The sequence below is a fragment of the Schistocerca piceifrons genome, chromosome 4 (assembly GCF_021461385.2).
Source record: "Schistocerca piceifrons isolate TAMUIC-IGC-003096 chromosome 4, iqSchPice1.1, whole genome shotgun sequence".
In the NCBI taxonomy this organism is placed as follows: Eukaryota; Metazoa; Arthropoda; class Insecta; order Orthoptera; family Acrididae; genus Schistocerca; species Schistocerca piceifrons.
This window is the reverse complement of record NC_060141.1, coordinates 647,628,655-647,647,901: the sequence shown is the minus strand read 5'-3', so window position 1 is coordinate 647,647,901 and position 19,247 is coordinate 647,628,655. Positions and strand designations below refer to the sequence as shown.

Here is a 19,247-nt window from a genome sequence, read left to right as displayed (position 1 = left end):
TTGCAGCGTAATCATGTAGATATAATTGAGATTATCGTTACTCATTCAGTACGAACGTCAGGTAGGGTCCTGGGAAACTCATGCTGCCTACATTTTACGTGGATGATTAATAGTATTGACACATTTGCATTTCAACTCGATAAATCGTCCGATAATATATACGTACGCCTGACTTTAAAAGTAACGCATTATAGTGTCCACTGACATCGTCAGCTTTCATATTCACATCATAAGATCAGATTTTTCCAAAGGTCTATTTGTTATTAATTTTATAATCAGTTATAATTAAAAAATGTTAAATATTATACTAATCACGCTAGAGCTAGGACATTCAACCTTTTCTACTTGCCACCTACTTTTGTATTTCTGTTAGCAGTTAAATTTTCTATCCACTCACCAATTCCATATTAATGGTAATATATAAAGCAGGGAAGTAACTTTACTTATAAAAGTTTGTAAAGCAGAGTTACAGCAAGTCACTTATCAAGTACTTTATATCTTTCACGAAAACGCAGCGAAAATGGTTTTAACATACCTATCACATACCGCTCATCATGGAAACTGGATCTTCGACTAGTGGTTCTAGTCATGTTTCAGTTGCAATGAGCTCGTGTCATCGCCACAATTCCTTTGCTGTACTTTGTTTCCATATATTATGTTTGTAGAGTCTGTAATGTTTGAATTACTGCTGTTAACCTTTTACTACGGTAGGTAGCCGACATTAGACGACGAACTGAAAAAAGCAAACTACTTTAAAAATAAAATACACTTTCCTGCGATTTATTGCGCGTAGTAAACAATGACGACTGAATAGTTATCTCGGTGCGATAAAACGTGGTTAACGACAAAGCCAAGCCGGCCGGGGTGACCGAGCGTTTCTAGGCGCTACAGTCTGGAACCAAGCGACCGCTACGGTCGCAGGTTCGAATCCTGCCTCGGGCATGGGTGTATGTGATGTCCTTAGGTTAGTTAGGTTTAAGTAGTTCTAAATTCTAGGGGACTGATGACCTCAGAAGTTAAGTCCCATAGTGCTCAGAGCCATCTGAACCATTTTTTTGACAAAGCCAACTAAAAGGATTCGATCATGCTACTGCCCCGGTGCTTAAGCTTCCCTGCTTGCTATTTTTTTAATAGTCTCAAATAAATTCTAACTTCAATATCGCTAAACTCGACGACCCTGAGTAAAAAACATCAATCAGTGACATTTTGACATGTCATTCAGTTGATTGGAAGCAGTAAGGAAAGTAAAGGTGAGACATCCAGGCATCTAAGCGACTAGCTGGTGGGAAATGTCGTTAGCGGCAGAAATATACCAAACGGAAGTGCTGTTGGATATAACACGTGCGGTATCTGCCTTTTCACGTTCTTTGCACATGCTAGAAAATAAGCAGCTAAATATTTGTGACAAGGAAGATTATGAATACTATTGCTCCTCGTTTCACTAGCAGCAGTTTAAACTGTCGTGTCGGAAACTGACATATATTCAGAAATAACCAGCAGATATTTGTGAAAAGGATGAATATGAATTTTATTGCTGCCCGTTTCACTCCCAGCAATTTAAACTGTCCTCTTACGTTTCTGCCTAACGACACACTCGGAAATTTCCACATATTCGGAAATAAACAGCGAAACATTTGTGACATAACATAATGAGACTTTTATTGCTGCTCAGTCCACTCGCAGCGATTAAAGCTGTCGTTGTATATTCCTGCCTAACCACGCGATCCGAAATCGCCACATATTCGGAAATAAACTGCCAAATATTTATTTCATTCTTTGCTTTGTAATCATACTGAAATGTAAGTTACACTGAATACTGCAGAACAAACTTGATTAAATTCATAGGAAGTACCAGACTGCGTTAACAATGCCAATATAAAAAAAACAAATAATTAGCATATAATGGGACGCAAACCTACTTTCTTTGACTTAGTAATCTACGACCTGATCCATTACGCTATGCCATGTTCTTAAGATTTTGGTCTTTTGTCTCGGTTATCACAGTATTTCTTCGATGCTTATATCGTTGATACATCATTCACTTGCATTTAATGATAAGCGTGATGTGTTTGTGGATAAATCTTAATTTGTGTTGCCTTGAAACAGCGTACTGGAAGTTATAACAGGAAACGGCAAAATACGCCAAAATGAATATGGCGTCTACTGCATCTAGTCAAAGATAATTCAAGTATGGTGTAATCAGTGACCTCTGTACAACCTGGATGTAGATGTCTGGTCTCTGAGTACGGAACTGCAGTGTGTCTGCAGATTCATGTCCTTTGCATCGTCTGACATGTAGTAGGCTGGCAAACAAATTTCCATCGGTCTGTATCTGACAAGGAATTGCAGACTGATTTTTTTTCTTCTTTATTGTAATTTAATTCCCCTGCCTCACACGGGCAGGGGATGGCTGACTGCGGCACAATCTGTCCCTCTTCAGCCGAGGGGCATACATAAAAAATAGAGCAAACTTATAAAAAAGGGAGGAAAAAGGGGATATAAAAACACAGTTAATGGAAATTAAAATATACACTAACATGGGGACGTTCATTGGGGGACAGTTAAAAAAATCGACATAAAGTTAAAATAACACAGTCAGTGATTTGTGGGGCACTTAAAATACATTGAAGTCACACATGCTAGTTAAAAGTCAGCCACAGTATAAAAACAAAAATGGCTCTGAGCACTATGGGACTCAACTGCTGAGGTCATTAGTCCCCTAGAACTTAGAACTAGTTAAACCTAACTAACCTAAGGACATCACAAACATCCATACCCGAGGCAGGATTCGAACCTGCGACCATAGCGGTCTTGCGGTTCCAGACTGCAGCGCCTTTAACCGCACGGCCACTTCGGCCGTTGTATAAAAACACACAGAACGAGAGACACTTGAAAAACCACTGTAACTGACAGATCACACACGAAGAAAAAAAAAAGCCACTGGTGGGGACCTGCCTAGGGATGGGAGGCCTGAGAGGAGAGAAAAAGAGGGGAGGGGAAGGGGCAGTGGAAGGGGGGCTGGAGGGTGGTGTTAGAGTTGGTAGGAGGGGTAGATGTCAGGGTGAAGCTCTTCATCCAGGAGGGGTAGGTGCTAGAAGTTGCACTGGGAAAGGAGGTGGAGGGTGTGGAGATGGAGAAAGGGCGGTACAGAATGGTAAAGGTAGAGCAATGGGCTGGGGGTGCAGAGGAAGGTGGACAACAGGGGCTGGGGGGGGGGGAGGGGAATCGAGTCAGCGGACGATGTACAGGGCGTATATGTGTTCAAGAAAAAGAAGAAGGTGTGGGAAGGGAATGAGGTCGTAGAGGATACGCATGGTGGACAGAAGGTGGGTACAGAAGGTAAGGCGGAGTGCAGGGCGTTCTAGGATTTGGACTGGTTTATAGAATCTGGGAGGGGCAGAAATCCAAGCGATGCTGGCTTAACAGATGATGGGGAAGATCAAGGATTTGTAGGTGTGAAAGGTGGTGGAAGAATGCAGTCTCCATGTCCAGCCAGACATGAGTTTCAGGAGGTGGAGTCTATTGTGGGCTTTGTGTTGGATTGTAAGGAGATGGGGAGTCCAGGTGAGGTGATGGTCACAGGTGAGGCCAAGGTATTTTAGGGTAGGTGTGAGGTGGATAGGTCAATCATAAATTGTGAGGTAAAAATCGTGGAGCCGGAAGGAGTGGGTGGTAGGACCTATGAAGATTGCCTGGATCTTGGAAGGGTTGATGCAAGGAGCCGCTGGTTGCACCAGGTGGTGAACTGGTCGAGGTGGGTTTGGAGGGTACGTTGGGACCATTGAAGGGTAGGATAAAGTGCCAGAAAGGCGGTGTCATCAGCGAATTGGAGGAGATGAACAGGTGGGGAGGCTTGGGCATGTCAGCATTATACAAGATAGAGGAGAGGACAAGGGACAGAGCCTTGGGGCACGCCAGCAGCAGGATAGAAAGTACGGGTGTTGGCATTGTGGTATAGGAGAGACGATGGGAGAGGAAGAAAGCAACGAGACGGACGAAATTGATTGGGAGAGCATAGCTCTGGATAGACTGATTTCTTGTTTTGACCTTTATGGCAACAAGTGATGTGATAAGCTGACATGGGAGCGAGATCGGAAAGTATTCTCTTTTTGTGTTGTAGTGAGATTTCCTAGCAGTCATGCTAAAGTTTGGCAAGAGACGAATATAAGCCTCTATGCTGGCACGATAAGACAGCTGAAGTTCAACATCCAGGTAGTGTAGATATCACTGGGTGTAATAGTCACTGGCCCTAAACAGAAGTGGTATAACCCTGTCGCTGACGTACCAGGTGTAGAAGTATGAAACCGAGATTTCCCTACAGATGGTGCTAGCCGTCAGTGTAAGGCCCATGAGACAGTGTCTGCAGCGCCGTCTGCTTCCTGTAAGAGCAGACGACGAATGTCAACACACGTAAGCCAAGTTCCCTACATTGGTATTTGTTTCAAACCCGTAAACATGTCGAGTTTTGTGCCAACTACGATTTGCGGACAACATTGATTTTCTGTTATCATTTGAAGAAAACTAATGCAGAATCGCATCGAATGCTTGTCGAAGATTTTGGCGAATTTGCACCAGGTGGTGAACTGGTCGAGGTGGGTTTGGAGGGTACGTTGGGTCCACTGAAGGGTAGGATAAAGGGCCAGGAAGGCGGTGTCATCAGGAAATTGGAGGAGATGAACAGGCAGAGGAGGTTTGGGCATGTCGGCAGTATACAGGAGATAGAGGAGAGGACAAAGGATGGAGCCTTGGAGCACGCCGGCGGTGGGATAGAAAGTATGGGAGTTGGCATTGTGGATAGTGATGTAGGAGGGACGATGGGAGAGGAAGGAAGCAACGAGATGGACGAAACTGTTGGAGGGAGCATAAGTCTGAATAGACTGATTTCTTGTTTTGTGCTTTATGTCAACATGTGATGTAATAAGCTGACTTGGGAGCGAGATCGGAAAGTATTCTCTTTTTGTGTTGTAGTGACATTTCGTTACAGGCATGCTGCAGTTTGGCAAGAAACGAGATGTAAGCCTCTATGGCTGGCACGGTCAGACACCTGAAGTGTAACTCTGGGTGTAATAGTCACTGGCTCTAAACGGAAGTGGTATAATCCTGTCGCTGACGTACCAGGTGTAGAAGTATGGAACCGGGATTCCCCTACAGATGGTGCTAGCCGTCAGTGTAAGGCCCATGAGACAGTGTCTGCAGCGCCGTCTGCTTCCTGTGGAGCGCCGTCTGCTTCCTGTGATAGCTGAAGACGAAAGTCAACACACAGTAAACCATGTTCCAAACACTGGTATTTGTTTGAAACCCATAAACATGTCGGGTTTTGTGCCTACGAACTCCGATTTGTGGACAGTATTGGTTTTCTGTTATCATTTGAAGAAAACTGCTGTAGAATCGCATCGAATGCTTGTCGAAAATTTCGGTGAACATTCTCTTGGGAAAACAAAGTGTTTCGAGTGGTTCAAAAAATTCAAAAGTGGTGATTTTGACGTGAGAAATGACAAGCGCGGAAAACCACCTAAAAAAACAGAAGACAACGAATTGCAGGGCATTGGATGAAGATGATACTCTAACTCAACAGCAGCTCGCGAAACAATTGAATGTGACACAGAAAGATGTGACACAGAAAGCCGTTTCTCTTCGGCTGAAAGCTATGGGAAAGGTGCAGAAAGTGGGAAAATGGGTTCCTCATGAACTGAATAAAAGACAGCAAGCAAATAGAAAGTGAAATGCTGCTCGCCAGATACAAAAGGAAGTCGTTTCTCCATCGAATAGTGACAGGTGATGAAAAATGGATATATTTTGAGTATCCTAAGCGCCGTAAATCATGGGTGAACCCAGGCAAACCACCGAAATCCACTGCAAGACCAAATCGCTTTCGAAAGAAGACAATGGATTTGGTTGGATCAGAAGAGTGTCATCTATTATGAGCTGCTAAAACCTGGTGAAACCGTTAACACTGATCGCTACCAACAGCAAATGATCGATTTAAATCGAGCATTATGCGAAAAACGTCCGTTGCTCCATGATAACGTCCCATCAGACACAGCAAAACGGGTCAGGGAAACAATCGAGGCGTTCAGTTGGTAAATACCTAGGGCATGCGGGTAATTCTCTAGACTTCGCTCCGTCCGACTACCATCTATTTGCCTCACTGGGACACGCTCTCGGGGAACAACGCTTCAGTTCGAATGAAAATGTACGAAAATGGCTCGCTGACTGGTTCGCTTCAAAAGGAGAACTGCTTTTTGGCGTGGCATTCCTAGCCTGCCGGACAGGTGGGAGAAATGCATAAATAGCAATGGAGATTATTTTGAATAAAATATTTTTTATCAGTTTCAAACAATAGACGTGTAATTATTGCAACCAAATTTCAGTTTCATACTTCTGCACCTGGTATACTGCTGAAAGGTTTTCCCGGGGCCAAAGCATGCAATCTGGTTCATTGGGGTGGGGGGGGGGGGGGGGGGAACAATGGAAGTTAAGATGAACGAAACAAATGATGAAATAATATATTTCCAATGAAATTACATTGCACACTCTGCAAACATAATATGGAAAAACGAATTAAGGCATACGAATTGCGGCGATAACATGAGCTCATTGCAACTGAAAACATGACTGGAGCACTAATGGGGGTTCCAGCTTTCATGATGGGCAGTAGGAGATAGGTATGTTAAAACCATTTTCATTGCCTTTTCATGAGAGATATACAGTATTTGATAAGTAATTATAATTATATGATTTAACTTGCTCTAACTCTGCTTTACAAAAGTTTATAAGTAAAGTTATTTCCTTACTTTACAAATTACCATTAATATGGAACTGGTGGGCGGCTGAAAATTTTAATGTTAACAGAGATACAACAGTGGGCGACACGTAGAAAAGACAGATTTTCCCTGCTCTGCAGTAAATTGTGAAATATTATAAAATGAGCAACAAATATACATTTGGCGAAATCTGTTCATATGATGTGCATATGAAAGCTGACAACGTCAGTAAGCACCACAATATGCTGCTTTTAAAATTAGGCATACGTATAAAGAATTGCAGACGATTTGTCTAGGTGATCTGCAAATGTGCCAGTACTATTAAAAATCATTGCAATATATAGGGAGCATGAGTTTCCCCGATTCTTACCCGATGTTCCTAGTGAATAAGTAATGCCAATCACATCTACATGACTACGTTGTTATTCATAATCAAGTGCCTGGAAGAGGGGGTATCGAGCCACCTCCAAGCCATTTCTCTACCGTTCCACTCTCGGATAATGCGCAGGAAAAACGAACACTTAAATCTTTCCGTGCGAGTTCTGATTTCTCTTATTTTATTACGATGATCATTTCTCCTTATGTAAGTAGACACCAACAAAATATTTTGGCAATAGGAGGAGAGGAGAAATTTGGTGATTGAAATTTTGTGAGAAGATATTGCCGCAATGAAAATCACCTTGTATTAACGATTACCACTCCAATTCGCATATCATATCCGTAATACTCACTCCCATATTTCACGATTGCACAAAACGAGCTTTCCTTGTTGGAACATTTTTTGATGTCCTCCGCCTCTCCTATCCGATGTGGATTCTACACCGTACACCAGTACTCCAGGGAGGACGGACAAACGTAGTCTAGTACACCTGTTGCATTTTCTAAATGTTCCTCGAAGAAATCGCAGTCTTTGGTTCCCTTTCCTCACAACGTTATCTGTATGATAGTTCTAAGTTATCCGTGACTGTAATCTCTAAGTATTTACTTAAGTTGACAGAGTTTAGTTTTTGTGAATAATGGTACAGCCGAAATTTAGCGGTTCATTTTAGTACTCATGTGGATGACTTCGTACTTTTCATTAATAAGAGACAGTTTCCACTGTTCGCACCATGCATCTTGTCTAAACCAGTCCTCATATTGTCTCCTAAATTGCTTATATATGCAGATCAGAAATGGTAGTCGATCTATAACACTTACTTCCGGAAAGCTAGATATTAACTTCTGTTTTATTCGATGACTTTCCGTCAGTTAATACGTAATGTGACCAGTCGCACAACTCAGACGATATTCGGTTGGCATGTAATTTGACTAGAAGAGTTTCAAATGCCTTCTGGAAATCTGTGGAATCAATTTGACATCACCTGTCGATAGCTCTCATTACTCTGTTAAAATAAATAGGTAGCTGCGTTTCACAAGAACGAAATTTTCTGAATTCCGGTTGGCTGTTTGTCAACAAATCAGCTATTTCATAATCGTTAATAACGTTTCATAAGTTCCGTCACGTTAGAAAATCAGATTTAGGCATGCATTCGTGAATTTTGTCAATAACTTGTTGATATTTTAACGGGATGATATTAAAAAAATGGCTCTGAGCACTATGGGACTTAACATCTGAGGTCATCAGTCCCCTAGAACTTAGAACTACTTAAACCTAACTTAATCCTAACTTAAACCTAACTAAAGACATCACACACATCCATGCCCGAGGCAGGATTCGAACCTGCGACCGTAGCGGTCGCGCGGTTCCGGACTGAAGCGCCTAGAATCGCTCGGCCACAACGGCCGGCGGATGATATAAAAGACCACAATAATTTTCTCTGTTTTATCTATGTGATGTTTAGATTTAAGTTTGATTGACGGTCATTATTTAAGTACCTAACTGGGATTCTGTAGTGCGTGACGTCACAGTGAGCATTTAATGATTTGGAAAGGGCACTCGTGGTAATTTGTCGGTGCGCTTTTGTGGGTGTTGAGTGTGCTTTTATTGAGAGGCGTGACAACCGAGGAGCCACCTGCGAGATAAATAATTTGACATTTGAGTAGACAGAATTATTTTCTGAGTGCGATGTTTTTTTTTCCAGTTGTTACTTGGAATTGTAAAGTTAAGCTTATATCGCTAATGGTAGAGCGAAACTGTCTTCCAGGCTTTGAGAGTTTGCTATTGATTTCCATGAATTACTGTGGAATCAAACGGACTGTATTGGCAGGTGCTTTTAATATTCAGTGCTTTGGTCATACTGTAAATTGCACAACTGCATAATTAAGTAACGTTTGTTGTTTTTTATGTGAATTGGCATTCCATTTGGGGTCACCACTCTCATATGTGTCAACACACGGAATGCAAGTAACAAACGTTTCTCGGTTCACAAATATACTCCTCCATTTCCGCTGACATCATTAATTTCTTTCGCGAATATGTTTATTTCCTAAAGGGTTCTTACGATTAGTTCTGTGTTTAGTGTAAGGGCTTTAAAGCGACGGTGCACGACCGACCCCTTAGGTATCACAAAGTGTCAAGCCATCAAATAATTACGTCGTGCGTTGCCCACACCAATAACGTCGTATAAAACCACCGATGCGCTCGTAACTCGAACAGACAGCTGCCGTTCATGACCCGTTTCTAAGCAATTAATTACTCGCGCTATTGGAGAACTTTAAGCTAACAGAAAAACAACGGTTGTGGTTTTTGTATGACGGGAGAACATCCCGTTTTCTACGTCTCGTTGGAACTATCTAACACAAACATTTAATGAACGATGGACTGATCGAGGCGATCCAATAGTATAGGCTTACAACTGACGTAACCATATGCCATTAAATTTTAGATGGGGGGCGGGGGGAGGATTTTTAAAGACATTGGTGTATTTCACAACCGACAACGCGCGCACGTTAAAGGAGCGTGTATCCATAGTATACACTGAACTCTCGTGGCAGTCACATGTGTTCGCAGAAGTTCGTGACTCTTTCAGGATGTAGGTTGAAAGATGTGTAAGAATGAATGGTAGTGTTATCAGACAAATGACTACCGTAGGACAGGCTGACCCATATCCCAACAAGCTTTTATTTCCAGATATATGTTTACAGAACTTTTTTTTCCAGTTTCCACCAGTACAATCACTTTTGAATGATACTGGTTCTTGTCAACAAGAAAAATGGCAGCCTCAGTCGTAAGAGATTTGAAATCTTACGATCGAGGCTGCCATTTTCTTGTTTACAATACTAATATTGCGCTCGTTGAGCATCGGGTTCACTGTGGAATACATCCTCGAGAATTTTGGTCCTATCACAGTCCCCAGAGGCGCACCAGATGTTTTCGTGGTCAGAGTGGCTTAGAACCAGGATAGGCGGGGATGTTGACATTTGAGGGGAGTTTTATAATGAGAAAGTGATTTAAGGATTAGGTGGAAATATTCTCCCGACGGAATGCAGATGGACGCACCTGAGTCGGCCTGTGAGAACTTTGGCCAGCCAAGATGGTCATCAAAGATACGAGGTGTGTTTTTTAAGTAAGTACCGTTTTGAAATAAAAAAAAATACATGCTAAGATAGCTCAATAATTTTATTTTTACATGAAAGCCTGTAATTTTCTACATAAGTTCCGTCAATATTGAGGCACTTGTCGCAATGTTGTACCAGTTTTTGAATACCCTCCTCATAGAAGGCTGCCACCTGACTTGTTAACCACTGCATCACCACTGTTTTGACTTCGTCATCGTCTTGAAGGCGCTGACCGCCCAGGTGTTTCTTCAAGTGCAGGAACAGATGGTAGTCACTGGGTGTAAGATCGGGGCAGTACGGAGGATGATCTAGAGTTTCCCATCGAAAAGATGTGATGAGATCTTTGGACTGATTAGCCACATTCGGACGGGCATTGGCTTGCAGCAAAATGATGCCCTTGCTCAACTTGCCACGTCTTTTGTTCTGAATTGAACGGCGCAGATTGTGCAATGTCTTACAGTAAGCTGCTGCATTGATTGTCTCATTACGAGGCAGAAATTCTACAAGCAATACTCCTTTTCTGTCCCAAAAAACTGTGCACATGATTTTCCGGGCAGAAATTGTTTCCTTAAACTTCACTTTTCTGGGCGAATCTGAATGCCGCCATTCCATGGACTGTTGCTTTGATTCTGGTGTGATGTAGGCCACCCATGTTTCATCGCCCGTAACAATTTGGCTTAAGAAATCATCAATGTCATTGTGGTACCGCTCAAGAAAAGTCAATGCACTGTCTAAACGTTTGGTTTTGTGCACATCCGTCAACATTTTCGGTACCCAACGTGCACACAATTTTCGGTAATTCAAGTGCTCGGTCACAATGCCATACAAAACACTACGAGAAACATTAGGAAAGTCATACTGCAACGAGGAAATCGTAATGCGTATGTTTTCTCTCACCTTATTGTCCACTTCGTGCACCAAATTTTCATTAACTACCGAAGGACGCCCAAGGACGCCCACTCCGTTGTTCATCATGCACTTTTATGCGGCCATCTTTAAATGCTCTCACCCACTTTCTTACCATTCCATCACTCATAATGTTTTCTCCATAAACTGCACAGATTTCACGATGAATATCGATCGCTTTTAGGCCTTTAGCACTAAGAAATCTTATAACAGCCTGTACTTCACAGTCGGTGGGACTCACGATTATCGGAGGCATTTTGAACACTCAGTACACAACGTAAACAAGGAAGAATCAGACTGTAATGGCGTCAGTGTGTAGACAACAGATGTAGGTACCCAGTGCGCAAGCGCGGAACGCCGACCGCAACGCTGCGGCCGCGGTGTGGCAAAACGGTACTTACTCAAAAAACACGCCTCGTATGAGTTATGGCGCAGGCCATAAGTCTCAAAAATAAGGAGGAAGAAGAAGAGATGGTTCACATCGTAGATAGCTGAAAGTCGGTGTCAGCGATGGCGTACAGGAACGGCCAACAAACAACACGAGAGCCGGCCGAAGTGGCCGTGCGGTTAAAGGCGCTGCAGTCTGGAACCGCAAGACCGCTACGGTCGCAGGTTCGAATCCTGCCTCGGGCATGGATGTTTGTGGTGTCCTTAGGTTAGTTAGGTTTAACTAGTTCTAAGTTCTAGGGGACTAATGACCTCAGCAGTTGAGTCCCATAGTGCTCAGAGCCATTTGAGCCAAACAACACGAGATTTCTCTCCCAGTTGGTTGTTTAAAGCAATGCACAGTGGCTTGTGGGGCAGTACGTTCTACGGGAACAAACGAACTCAGCTGAAGCTACTGTCATAGTCAGCGGGTAGGCCACAGTGAATTATACTCCAACACAGTAGACCAAAATTTGAGTGAAGAAAATGGGAAATAACAATAAATATTCGTACTACCCCCTAGACTGACGGAGCAGCCCACACAGTAGCTTGCGTTTCGGTAGGTGAGGCTCCATTCAGAATAACGTGATGCGTCCTGCGTGACAAGAGATATTCGATCTAGTCACGAGCCCAGTGAGACTTCCCGTATGCATTTCTGTCAGAAGGGCTTCGTGTGGCACTGAATCACAAGCTTTTGAAAGGTGTTCAAACATCCTACCAACATGGCAGCGAGGATGTCAGGTGGGAAATGCAGGCTATCATTTGAAATCCTACTTATCAAGTTTCAAGAATCCCTTTTCGGCTGGTACTCCAAGAATATGCTACTGCTCACGTAACACTCCCGTAGGGATAGCGAAGAAACGGTTAGATTAATCACTATGCGCAGAGAGGCAGTTTTCCCACGCTCCAAACTCGAAAGGAACAGGAAGAGGCCACAATAGGTAGTACAATGGGAAGTACCCTCTGCCATAGACTTCAGAGTGGTCTGCAGAGCATAGACGTTTACACAGATTTTACACGATCGAGATTTCGTATAATTAGTTTTGTTCCAAGTAGATAATTATTTTTGTGCTGAGAATAAGTTGTATGATTCTGCTACAAGTAAGTGTGAATATTATTGGACGATAGTTCTGTTAACCAGCTCTAACTTATTTTTTGGGTTGTGACACGTGCTCTACTCCAATCGTTTGGAAGATTTCTCGGCTGAAAGAGTATGCAGTATACTCACGTTAGAAGTGAAAGTGATTCAGCTGCATATGTTTGTTGAGGTGTGGTGTCATGTTTGTGTTGTATGAGGATGAAAGAAGGGAGCAAACTGGTACTCCTGTAGAGTAGCTCCGAGAGCCACCGAGTTTAACGTTCCAGTCAACGTATAGGATCTGATCAAAATTATCCGGATACCTATTACAGAACATTAAGAAGGGATATATTCAGCCTCCGTCTTTATGAAAGCTTGACCTCTACTGGGGATACTTTCAATGCGGTGTCTGCATGTCTGAGGAAAAATGTGAGCTCACTCTTCCCCAAGAATGATCAGATTACACAAGTAACGGGCAAGGCGGACTCTAGATAGTGGTTTATTGGTAGAATCCTGAAGCGATTCAGTCCTTCAACAAAGGAAATTGCTCACAAGACGTTAGTTCGTGCAGTCTTAGAGTATTGTTCGTCTGTATGGGACCCTTACCACTTGGGTCTGATTCAAGGTCTAAAGAAGATCGGCAAGATTCGTGACTGGTACGTTTAACCATCGCGAGAGCCTTACAAATCTCATAGAAAGTTTGAAGTAGGATAGACTTGCAAATAGACGACGCGCTAAACGGAAGGGGCTGCTCACTAAACTCAGAAATCCGATCTTCGTACAATGATCACCACTCAAAGATAAGGGAAATTAGAGCTCGTACTGAGGCGTTTAAACAGTCATTTTTCCCTCGTGCGATCCGCGAGTGGAACAGAGGGGGGGGGGGGGGGGAATATGACTTTGTTGGCGTGAATTGTGCCCTCTGCCACACACCGCTTGGTGGCTAGCGGAGTATATATATGTAGATGTCGATGTAGAAGAGCCAGAAACAGAGAGTGTAATGATGTTGGACGCTGGGGTCTGGAGCGAAGTAGACGTTCTAACTCATCTGAAAGACGTGTCAGGTTCAGATCGGGCGTCTGGACAGGCCAGTCTATTGCAGGAATCTCACTGACCACAAGCTATTGCATGTTAGTGGCTGTTTTATGATTGGGTGCATTGTCATGCTGATACAAACGATCATCGTCTCATTTTAATCCCTACGCGCGGTAATTGTGGTAGCTGGACTGCCGGTAGCACTTTGGAACTCACAAGTGATTCCCTCCTGTGATGTAATGCGATTTTTTACAATCACTCACCTCTATGATCGACGGTACCTGTCTACCATTACATGGAGGTGTGTCTGGATTTGGTTTAGTTTTGTAAGTAGTCTGTTTAGATTTATAGGTTGGTAACGCCACGTAGCGCTCTATATGAAATCACTGACTGTGGTGCGTGAAGTCTGTGGCTCGTTTGCATTGTTGGAATATTTGCTATTGTAGTGTTGGGCACTTTGATGTGAACAGCGCGTAGCGTTGCGCAGTTGGTGGTGAGATGCCAGCAGTGGTGGATGTGGGGAGAGAGATGCCAGAGTTTTGAGAGAGGACGATCTGGACGTGTGTCCGTCAGAAAAAGGAAATTTGTAAGACTGGATATCATATAATGACATTTGAACACTATTGAGGTAAATACATTGTTTGTTCTCTGTCAAAATCTTTCATTTGCTAATGATGCATATCTATAGTTAGAGCCTTCAGTAATTAGAATCTTTTGTTTAGCTAGCAGTATTGGCGCTCGCTGTACTGCAGTAGTTCAAGTAACGAAGATTTTTATGAGGTAAGTGATTCATAAAATGTGTAGGTTATTGCTAGTCAGGGCCATTCTTTTGTAGGAATTATGGAAAGTCAGATTGCGTTGCGCTAAAAATATTGTGTGTCAGTTTAGTGTTGATCAGAATAAGTAAAGAGAAAACTGTCTGAGTACGTTGAGTTTTGCTTAGTTGTTTGAAAATCAAATAACGTAGGAGTTTACCAGCACAGTAATTCATAATTTTTCTAAGGGGACGTTTCAGCTTTATTTGTTCCTTTGCAGTAGCCAATGTCAAGTGAGTTCACATCCTTCTGTGTTTGGGGTTTTCTTAAGAGCGGTAATGGGATCACACCATAAGCACGAAAAATATACGTATTTATATCGATAGATCACCTTCTCTGTACGTCACTGTTGTTGCTACAGAAGATGGCAGGTAACGATCGCGAGGCATTCACCGAACCCAAAAACGTCCATCGGATTGCTGCGTGGTACAGTGTGATTCCTCAAACCAAATTCTTCTTTTTCGGTCATCCGCTGTCCAATGGCGTCACTCTTTATACCATCTCAAGTGTTGTTTAGCACTGGCTACAGAAATGTGTGGCTTACGAGGATCTGCTCGTCCATAGCACCTTATTCTTTTTAACTTCCTCCGGACAGTCATTGTGCGACCTGGACGACTGGTGGTATTTCGAAACTGACGAGTGATTCCTTCCTATGATTTAAAGCGCTTTCTTTACAATCTCTCTCTGTAATGTTCGATAGTTTCTTCCATCAGTACAAGAGGTGTGCGTGGATTTTGTTCATCTATGGTTGCTCCTTCGCGTTTCAGCTTCACAGTCGCATCTCTCACCGTCGACTTGGGGTACCGTTAGAAGGGTTGAAGTGTCTCGATGGCTCTTTTACTCAGGTGACATCTACACCGAAGAGCCAAAGAAACTGGTACACCTGCCTAATATGGAGTAGGGGCACCATGACCACGCAGAAGTGCTGCAACACGACACGGCATGGACTCGAATAATGTCTGAAGTAGTGCTGGAGGGAACTGATACCATGAATCCTGCAGCGCTGTCTACCGTATAAATCCGTAAGAGTAAGAGTGCGTGGAGATCTCTTTTGGACAGCACGTTGCAAGGCCTCCCAGATTTGCTCAGTAATGTTCATGTCTGGGGAGTTTGGTGGCCAGCGGAAGTGTTCAGACTCATAAGAGTGTTCCTGGAGCTACTCTGTAGCAGTTCAGGACGTGCGGCGTGTCGTATTGTCCTGCTGGAGTTGCCCAAGTCCGTCGGAATGCACGATGGACATGAATCGATGCAATGATCAGACAGGATGGTTACGTACGTGTCTCCTGTCAGAGTCGTATCTAGACGTATCAGGGGTCCCATATCACTCCAATTGCACACGCCCCACACAATTACCTAGCTTCCACCAGATTGAACAGTACCCTGATGACATGCAGGGTCCATGAATTCATCTGGTTTGTCTCCACACCCGTACACTTCCATCCATTCGATACAATTTGAAACGAGACTCGTCCGACCAGGAAACACGTTTCTTGTCAACAACAGTCCAATGTCTATGTTGACGGGCCCAGGCAAGATGTAAAGCTTTTTTGCACGCAGTTATTAAGGGTACACGGCTAGGCCTTCGGTTCCGAAAGCCCATATCGATGATGTTTCGTTGAATGGTTCGCACGCTGACACTTGTTGATGGACCAGCACTGAAATCTGCAGAATTTGCGGAAGGGTTGCACTTGTGTCACTCTGAACGATTCTCTTCAGTCGTCGTTGGTCCCGTACTTGCAGGATCTTATTCCAGCCGCAGCGATGTCTGAGATTTGATGTTTTACCGGATTCCTGATATACACTGTTGACTCGTGAAATGGTCGTACGGGAAAAACCCCATTTCATCGCTACCTCGGTGATGCTGTGACCCATCGCTCATACGCTGACGATAACACCACGTTCTAATTCGCTTAAATCTTGATAACCTGCCATTGCAGCAGCAATAACCGATTTAACAGCCGCGCCAGACATTTGTTGTCTTATACAGGCGTTGCCGACCGCAGCGCCGTATTTTGCCAGTTTACATATCTCTGTATTTGAACATGAATGCGTATACCAGTTTCTTTGGCACTTCAGTGTAATATCTAGTCCTCGTTCGAAGTCTCTGCTCTCTAATCTGTCAATGAAGTGTCAAGGTGGATACACCTGTTCCTGTCAGATCACCGAAGTTAAGCACTGATGGGTGTGACCAGTACTTGGATGGGAGACCAACCGTGTACGCTCAGTGCTGTTGACAATTTTTCGTTTACGGTTACGGCCGAGAGAACAGGAGAGTTGATGGCATAAAGTCCTTGATTAGAAATCTTGGCGCCGATGTCCTGGATTAAATTCCAAACCTCTCCGCAGTGCCTCGTCAAGTGAAGGCATGCAACTCTGTTGATGGTCATCCGTTCGTCGGACTGGGAACTTAAGGCCAGGTTTCCATTCAAATGAGCAAACATGGCAAAAATTTGGAATTTTTTTGAGACAGTGGAAGGACATAAAAAGAGTCTGTTTGGGGATTACGACTGACCATACACTGAACTCTATTTTAGATTTCAATACAAAAAGGAAAGGCGCAAGTAATTATGGTATGATCAAGGGCCTGCGAGTTTGAAGTACGCAGCCTGTGTGTAGTGTAGCCCCTCGGGAGTTACCTGAAATAAAAAATGGATAACATTAATCGATACTAAATTAAATTTATGAGAACTTATACCCGAACTCAGTGAAATAACCTTAAATTTAATGATATGGTGATAACTGAAGCTTTGAGTTCGATTATTGGGAGTTTGTTCTACTCTTTATGGCTGTAAAAAAACAATTAAGAACTTTCGTATATTATTGGTATAAGCTCCCAACAAATGTGTTTTCCTTTCATGAGTCAAAGTAGAAGTTAATTGGCTGAACCATTTTTATTTCATTCTCTACACAGTTTTGAAAAATGGTTTCTCGCGATAAACCTATTTGAAGTTTAGGCCAAACTTTTACATGTATTATTAGTTCAATTTGCACAAACACTTCATGTTATATTTTTATGTCACTGAATACAAATCTGAAGTTAGATCTTCAAAATTCAAATTAGCTAATCCAATATGGTGGACAAAAAATTACCTGTTGGTCAGTTTCGAGCAAAATTTGATCAAAAAAAGTGTTTTCGTCACTTACGTTTAGCCTGCAATTTCAGGACCGTGTATCAACCCTTCCTGTAACTCGAAGACAGCCCTCGTTGTTCTTGGCGAGAAAAGCGGATCTGACTGAACTGGATACGCTGCTTTCGGTAGTGTACACGTTTTTCGTCAGATTTTTTGGTAAATATAATTTGCATGCATACTGCAATATAAATCATTTTGTGAACGTGCGTCACAGCAGGACGACTTTTCCGCCTGAGCCGGACTTCTCCGGCTGAGAGCGTACTACGGCGGCCATGTCACTCCTTCGAACAACGGGCCATAGAAACTTTTGTATGGCACAGATTATAAAACCTTTTAGTCGCAACATTCTAGACACATACACCGTTCGAGAAATGCAACTTAAAAAATCGAATTTTGGACCTTTTTGAATGAGGACCTGGCCTTAAGCTTGGCGGGACCCTTGGTGCTCGTCGAGAGGAGTAGGCTATATGTCAGCACCGGCTTTCACCCTCTCCATTCTCTCATCATCCCCAGCACGCACACGACACCACTTTATATATATATATATATATATACACACACACACACCATTACTGTCATCTACTCTTAAAAGACACACTTACACACACAGTTCTCATATTTCGCGAAGGTAAGGTGCCTGCAGGTGTGCAGGCTAAGAAAAACCTTTCCAATTAGGCGGCTGAAGCTGCCAGTCGGGATGTCCTAGCCGTTCATGCTATACGATTTCACTTCGTTTTTTACTTTTGGTCGACCCGTTCTGCTGTGATTTCTCCGCCACTGACAATACAAATACTCCCTGATTCTTTTCATACTGGCAGGTCCGCCGCTGGTGAGATCCAATGGTCACAGAATTAGATTTTCACTCTGCAGTCTGCAGCGGAGTGTGCGCTGATATGAAACTTCCTGGCAGATTAAAACTGTGTGCCGGACCGAGACTTTAACTCGGGACCTTTGCCTTTCGCGGGCAAGCTATGAGGACGGGTCGTGAGTCGTGCTTAGGTAGCTCAGTTGGTAGAGCACTTGCCCCCGAAAGGCAAAGGTCCCGAGTTCGAGTCTCGGTCCAGCACACAGTTTTAATCTGCCAGGAAGTTTTATATCAGCGCACACTCCGCAGCAGAGTGAAAATCTCATTCTGGAAACATCCCCCAGGCTGTGGCTAAGCCATGTCTCCGCAATATCCTTTCTTCCAGGAGTGCTGGTTCTGCAAGGTACGCAGGAGAGCTTCTGCGAAGTTTGGAAGGTAGGAGACGAGGTACTGGCGGAATTAAAGCTGCGAGGACGGGTCGTGAGTCGTGCTTGGGTAGCTGAGTTGGTAGAGCACTTGTACGCGAAAGGCAAAGTTACCGAGTTCGGTTCTCGGTCCGGCACACAGTTTTAATCTGCCAGGACGTTTCCTCCAATGGTCAATTTGTAAGTTGGTGTTTCAGAGTAGTTTTGACGAGATAGTGTAGTGTCATTCAACATCTGCAGGACGTTTAAGGGAAAACCTAAGGGAAAACCTTACACCTTACAATAGCCACGCGACTGTCAGAGTTGATCTTTACTGGCGACAAAAATTTCTTTCTGAGTATCTAAATGCTGACTCCATAGGTGT

The 19,247-nt window shown here is 43.4% G+C and overlaps 1 non-coding gene across 1 annotated transcript; it reads left to right on the top strand.

Annotated features, from left to right (window-relative positions):
- The first annotated feature begins 18,644 nt into the window (after positions 1 to 18,644).
- Trnas-cga lies at positions 18,645 to 18,721 on the top strand. The gene has a single exon. It is a non-coding gene; the product is annotated as a tRNA-Ser (tRNA).
- The last annotated feature ends 526 nt before the right edge of the window (positions 18,722 to 19,247 follow it).